The 7,564-nt window shown below is 42.7% G+C and overlaps 1 non-coding gene across 1 annotated transcript; it reads right to left on the reverse strand.

Annotated features, from left to right (window-relative positions):
- Positions 1-6,983: 6,983 nt before the first annotated feature.
- On the reverse strand, positions 6,984-7,090 carry LOC136462017 (small nucleolar RNA R71). The gene has a single exon (XR_010760545.1). It is a non-coding gene; the product is annotated as a small nucleolar RNA R71 (small nucleolar RNA).
- Positions 7,091-7,564: the final 474 nt, after the last annotated feature.

Genomic DNA, 7,564 nt, shown 5'->3' on the forward strand with positions numbered 1-7,564 from the left:
CTAGTATGTTTCTCAATCAAATCATATGTTTTCACGCCTATCTTTTGTACACCTTTTTGTGTGCTTTCATGATAATCGGTAGGTTAGATCTATATAATTGAGTAACTGATAATTGATGATATGCTTGTTTTACTTATCATGCATCATGAACATGCAGGATATAGACTCTCTAGTCGATTGCCTTGTCTCACTGGTCACTTAGCCACACATTTGGAACTATCTGGACAAATGACCGGCATGTTCCAACTTAAATTACTAATCAATCTTGCTCCCTTGTCAATTGTAGGTCAAATTGACTGGCACGCCCCCAAGGTCATGACCGTCTGGTCTGGTGGTGCCCTTCCAAAGCCCAAAGAGAGCATGGGATCTGCTCCGTGTGATCTCTCCTAGGCATTGATCACTGTCTTCCCAGCATCGATTTTTTGGCATCGACAACAACCTCTCACATAGCATTGTTCAGTCTCCATTGTGGCTCCCTTGAAGGTGTGTGATCGGGTTCAATTGGGATGCGATGAGTATAGAGAGTGGGGCTGACCCCTTGAGGTCTTGGAGTGAGTAGCCTATAATGGATCTATGTCTTTCAAGAATAGTGACAAGCTTTTGTGTTTCATCTTCAGAAAGCTTGTCATTGATGATCACCGGGGTTTCCCGATTATTGTGGAGAAAGACATATTTTAGGCCTAGAGGGAGAGGTTTTAACTCAATCAACAGAGGTGAAGGCTGCTCATTTTTGTCGAGCTCATTGGGTTCTGCCAACTCTTCCTCTTCTTGAACAAAGTGTTCATCATCAAGGCTTGGTTGAGCCATCCCTTCTAGAGAGGCCATTAAAACCTCCTCAATGGAGTCTTTTTTAGGTTTTGGTTCCACTATCAAGGAACTCCCAACCTTGAAGTCTAAATGACCTTGTAATGATTTTTCTTGTAGAAGTCTCATGATGGTCTGCCAATCAAGAGAGGAATCTCTGAGATGTCAAAAATATGGAAATCTAGACATATCTCAGAGTTATTAATTCTAACAGGAACAGTCCTTAAGACCCATGGCTTTCAAGAATAGATCTTGATGGGCTTTGTAGAAGTTTTTGAGATAGGGTTAAGGATGTGTTGGGATAAAGAGTATCGGCTAATGCCTTTGAAATGAAGTTTATCCCGATAGAAGGATTATAGTGGATTTTCATAGCGGACCCCCTAATTTGGCACAAAAGAATGTTTGAAGGATAGGTTATTCGAGCTACCTCAGGAGATAACTCTAATTTGGTCAGCCACTCATAACTCATGACCAACAAGAGGCTTTTGATGTGTTCCATGAGAATAGACTCTTCATGCACATTAGATGGAGTGGTGTGTGCAAAGGTCTCACTTGGATAGGCAAATTCAAGGTATTTCCATAATCTTCAAAGATATCTTCCTCGAATTCAAAGGGAAGCTCTAAAGGAGATATTTCATCATCCTCTAGTTGGTTTTGCATTCCCTCAACAGGAGGCTTTTCAGCAACCAAATTATGAGAGGAATCAATTGGAATTTCCAATTCGGTTGAATGTGCCTCCTCTTTTGGCTCGAGGTTTGGCTCGACTTCTTCTTTGGGGAATTCATCATAGAAACCGGTATAAGGGATGTTTTCAAGGTTTTGTCAAGGATGGCTTTTCCCTCACTAATGGTTTTATGTGAGAATGACCCTCCTAAAGATATATCAAGAAAAAGGGCAGCTTCTTTCCTAAGACCATGATGGAAGTGTTGTAAAAGAACATGGTCAGGCATAGACAAATTTGGGCCAGATGTGATTAAACTTGAAAATCTTGCCTAGGCTGCTCCTAAGTTTTCCTTCTCTTTTTGTTGAAAGGAAAGAATTTTGAGAAGATGAGTGATAATCTGAGAAATAGGGAAGAAAGCAAGACAAAGTTTGCCTCGAAGTTCATCCCAATCTCCATTTACACTTCTAATGGCCATAGTTATTTAGACCGGACTAGACTGGTTATCCGACCAGTAAAAGACCAAACTAGAGCCCTAGCAGGTCTGGTCCGCCTAAAAGATCAGTATGCAAGTGAACCATTAATAAACCATTGAACCGGCGGTTTTTTCTGAAAACCAGTGAAAAAACCACTCATAAAATCAGTAATCAGACCGCTAGAGCTAACGACATTGTGCAAAAAAGGGGGCTAAAGTGCTGGTATGGGAATCGAACCCCCCACCTCTATGTTTGAGAGCAGCAACACCACCACTAGGCTATGTAGGTGCTTGTGTGTTTGTACAGATCATGATCTATTTGAACCATATTAAATCGGCGGTCTAATTGGTTGGACCAATCAAACCGTGAACCAAGACATTTGCCGGTTTGATCTCTAGTCCGGTCCTAATAACTATGCTGATGGTATGAGCATACCATTGTTTCACCCTCTCCACAAGAGAGAAAGGAAACAATTTCCATTTCAAGGTCTCATGTTTAGCCCTCTCAGGCATGAACATAGTTGCTCAAATTCATGAAGGTGGACATGGATTTTCACATTCTTCTCTAGAGAAGGTTTGCTCCTGAACCATGGCTATCAAAGCAGGGTGAAGCTCATGGCCAGATGTAAGGATAGGATGTGATGATTGTGGAAGCTCCAACAATTTGCCCTTTGGAATAGAGAGCTTATAGATGGGAATGGAATCCATGTGGTAAAGATGATGGTGGTAAGGTGAATATGATGGTGGTAAAAAGGAAACACAAGGATATACGAACGAATTTGGTTTGAAACTAGCATAGCTACCGTTCCCCGACAATGGCGCTAGAAAGCTTGTTGGTATTTGTTAACACAAACAGAGAAATCCGCAAGCACACGGATATCGCTGTAGCTTTCACCTAAGAGTATTCCAAGGTATTAATTTCCATGGGGAACGCAAAGTGTACTAATCAAGGGTCAAGTTGGTCCAAGGATAAAAAGGACAAGAAAAGGTTTCATGGGTAGAGAGGAATTTCCTAAGGTCTCCTGGTTAATCTAAAGAATCAAGGATCAGACTATTTCAAGGTTACTCACTTTGGGACATCAGACACTAGCCACAGACAGGGATGAGAAAGGGGCTAGGAAGCTCCAACTATGGTCCTACAAACACTAACCCAAACATGGTGGACTACGTCAGCCATCAGGGCTGTCACCACCAGGGGCGACCACAACTATCCATGGGGATGGGTGCAATTCTAGGTAATCACAAAACTAGGCACTATGCCTACTCTATTGATTACTACTGTAATTTAATTACATCCAGAGCACTTGATGCAAGCAGGAATCCACTAAATAAAGTTAAAATAAATATTGAACTTAATTAAATAATAAGCTAGAAATACCAGAGTAATATTCTGGAGGCAGCTCGAAGAACATCTACACCCACTGAAGTACAAAGTCAAGGAGGATCCGAGAGGCCTAGCTCCTCCTCAGCTCTCACCTTTCCTCTCTCTCCCTCTTCTCTCTACTACAACTAGGTGAGAGCCACCTAGAGGGACACTACTACTAAGTATCAGGAGGAATGAAGCTCTTGAATGTGGTGTGTCTTACAAGTGAGGAGAGGGTCTCTATTTATAGAGCTAGGAGGAATAGGGGCTACTCCAAGGTAGAGTAAGAGTCAAGTTTAAGTTTCCTCTAGCCATTCTCCATGCGCCACCTGGCCACAACCGACCTTGGAAGATTGGCAACTTATTTGCCCACATTTTGATGTAGAAAACTGGCCAAGAACCAGACCCTAGGTGCCTCAACCAGAGCTGAACCGATGAAAATCTACGCTGTTAGCTTTTCTAGGGAGAAATCTAGGCGCCTGGGCAGTTTGACCGGCCCAAAACCGTGGACCAATCGCTCCCACCTGCACTCCTGTTGCTGAACCGGTCCAGCGGCTTGTCCTAGCCTGCCACGTGCCCCTGGCCGTGTGGCTCCTGTGCTCCCGCCATGCGGACGCGCGCGCATGTGCCTTGGTGCCATGTGTCGCCGCTCTACTAGCTAGCATGGTTGCTCTCCACAGCGTTGGGGAAGCTAGGCCCAACCAGGCCCGCCTTCGGTCGGCTCCCACGTCCTTGCGCTCGGTGCGTGGTCACCCGCGGTGTGGGCACCAGCCTACCACATGGCCAGCGCCCATTGGCCCTACTTGGCACTGTTGGGGTGCTGACGTCAGCACTCCTTTTTAAATTTTAAAATTCATTTTTTTATTCCAAGCTCCAAAAATATTAAATAATATATCCATTTTGATCATCTCGATGAACTCTTAGCAATGATGCACTCCAATTCATCATTTGAGATAGTTTTACATGGTGATAAATTAAATATCCTGCAAAACAAGTGAGAGCACCAAAACATGTGGAACTTGTTAGATAAAATAATATTTTGCTCCGATGTAGCATGGAATATTGTCATTTGAGAATGATGTGGCGGTCAAATTACATGAGTTAAGGACCGCCAACAATAATTAAATTACTTAGCAACAATGTTCATGATAGAAGTAAAGTGATCAACATTCATGAATCATATCATCATCAAGTTTCATCATTAACACTACCATGTGTATAGAAAGTAAGAACAACCAAAGGGTTATGTCCCGAGGGACTTCAGGCTTTGAAACTCTGTAGAGGTGTATGTTGGCATTTTGTAGCATAATCACCAAGTAGGGAGATAGAATCCATACCCGGCAATGGTGCCAGAAATGCCTGTTGGTATTTCTTAACACCATTACTAAGATTTAGTAAACCTTAGCAACGCCATCAAGAAACACCAACACAATAGTTCTTAATGATTATAGAAAATATTCGTAAGCGCACGGATCTATCGTTGTAGCATTTCACCCGGAAGTATTTAGGGTATCATTATTTATATTTTCCCAAAGGAAGGCATGGTGTAAAGATTCTAGTATAGATATGAACAAGATTACATGCTTGAAAAGTGAACCAAGGTTTATGACAGGGGTAAACATGGCTGTTGACGGTCACTAACACCCGTTTTGACCACCAACATTCCACCTAAAAGCATGGTAAAGTGAGGTAAATCATCATCACATGTGTAGAATTTTGTTTATAATTCACCTAGTTCCACTTGTGCTTGTAAAATTATTTGTAAGCTAGAAATTTAAGCAAAAATAGACCAAATTGGTGACAAATATGGACTTAGGAGTCAAGTGGACATGGCAGGGGGCCTTGGGCCCACTTGGCCACGCCGCCTGGCCCCACTTGGGCGTCGCCTAGCCCTCCAAGTGGTCATGCCATGACATTGATCCATGGGAGCTGGTCTAGAAGCAATGCCAAGAGTCCATTCGATGTCGGTTTGATCAATGGCTGAGGTTTGATGACCTTGGATCCATGGGCCCATTGTCATACACTTGGGAGCCTCCAACCAACTTACCAACCAACTTCATGCCCAAATTTCAACATGTGCTACCTCTACAACTGCCACTAGGAGCCAACCAGAGCTAGAGGATCAAGAGGTGATGGATCTAAGGGCCGGCCAGCGCCCCTAGTGCTAGCCAATGCCTTAGGTGCTCCACTGACCTCCTGGCTGCCTACAAGTACCCCTCCCCTCACACTACACTATAAATATGGGGTGTGGAGCTCGCTGGAGAAGTGCCCCATTCAATTCCAAGCTCTCCAAGCTTCTCTTAGCTTTCTAGCTTAGCTTAGCTTTAGAGTAGTAATCTAGTAGTGGAAGTAGAGCTAGAGCGGAGCTTCTCTCGGAGTCTAGAATAGTCTTCTGGGTCTAGTATAGCTCTTTTGTAATTCTTTTATTTAGCATTTACTCTATTCAGTACTTTATTTCAAGTACTTTATTCTAGTATTATTGCTTTGCTTTACTTAAGTACTTGTTCATTATTGATCATCATTAGTGAGCTTAGGTGCTTATTGTTTCGCATTAGTAGCTTGAGTTATCTTATAATTACTAGTCTTTTGTTAGTATTGGTTCCACCATCTGGTTAGGGTACTTTGATCTCATTTCATCGGAGCTCAGATCAAAGTAGTAAGCCTATATATTAAGCGAGTTGCTTAGGCTATAGATTACCTATGGATACGGCTAGGCCTCTGGATAGATTGTGGAAGGTGGCATGTGGTGATAGCCTTGTCCATCCTTGTATTCCACCATGTTAGGTCTAGTTATTAAATCATATGGCTCATGGCAGACCTTGTCTATTTAACTCTCCCAGTTGGTAGGCGAGCTGCGTCCCGAAGTACTAGTGCATTTCTCCTAGTCATTTGTTTACCCTTTGTTGCTGAAAGATAAATTGCTCGCTCTCCCACCTCGCTATCTCTAGTGTAGCTTGTTTAGTAGTTTAGTAGATAATTCACACAACCACTCATTTCGTTTACCTACCTAGGATACACTTAGGCTTTAGCTTAACAATCGTAACAATAAATATAAGTTCTAGCCTTCTGCCTTCCTGTAGGAAAATTAAAAATTCAACACTCGGTACTCACTGAGCGAAGTGCTATGTGATAGTTCTGTGCTTGCAGAATTCCTCCACTAGTCGTTTAGAAGTATCAACAAGCATTTTTGGTGCCATTGTCAAGGAAGGCAACTAGCCTCGAATTTATATTTTTGCTAGTCTTGCTAACTAGTTTTTTAGTTATCCTATGTAGTTTATCCTTTTTTTCCTCATACCCTATCACTACCCTACATGATCATGGCCGATAAGTCCATTCATGATTTTTTTGCACCCTCAGCTGCTAATGTAGCCACCGGACCCAATGATATCAATGGGGATGCTAACTTGAGCTTAAGCCAGCGTTAATTACAATGGTTCAAGCTGGTCCATTTTGTGGGAAAGCCCACGAGGATGCAAATGCTCACCTCCAACACTTTTTGGAGATTTGTAGCACATTCACCATAAAGGGAGTGAACCAAGAGGCTATATGTCTTTGCCTTTCCCCTTCTCTTTGTTAGGAAAGGCTAAGCAATGGTTTTACTCTAATCGCAATGCTGTAGACACATGGGACAAGTGTTCCAATGCTTTCCTAGTCAAGTTTTTTCCTATGGGAAGACTAACACTCTTCGCAATAAGATCTCTAGTTTTCAACAACTAGCGGATGAGTCAATTCCCGAAGCTTGGGAATGAATGCAAGAGTACATCTCGGCATGCCTACACCATGGCATGGAAGACTGGATTTTGATCCAAAACTTCTACCATGGATTAGTGCCGTTAGATAGGAGCCATTTAGATGTTGCTGCTGGTGGAGCATTCTTTTTTGCTAAGTGTTGCAGATACAAAGACACTGATCGAGAAGATGGTTTACAACCAAGGATGGAGCGATGATCGACTCCAACCCCGTAAATGAGGTATGCATTCAATTAAAGAAATTGACATGCTTGCAGCTAAGACAGATCTGCTCAGGAAGCGAGTAGAACATTATGAGAAGGTGAGTGCCCAAGAGACACTCAAAGCCATGGAATCCCACATTAGTTGTGAAGTCTGTGGAGATGTTGGACATTTAGGAAATTCCTGTCCCAAGACCTAGGAGGATTTCAACTTCATCAACACCAACAACAGGTTTCATCCACAACATCAAGGATGGAATCAACACTCCAACAATCAAGGAGGTAACAATTATTACTCTTCTCAACGCATGA

This window comes from Miscanthus floridulus, chromosome 6, assembly GCF_019320115.1.
Source record: "Miscanthus floridulus cultivar M001 chromosome 6, ASM1932011v1, whole genome shotgun sequence".
NCBI lineage: Eukaryota > Viridiplantae > Streptophyta > Magnoliopsida > Poales > Poaceae > Miscanthus > Miscanthus floridulus.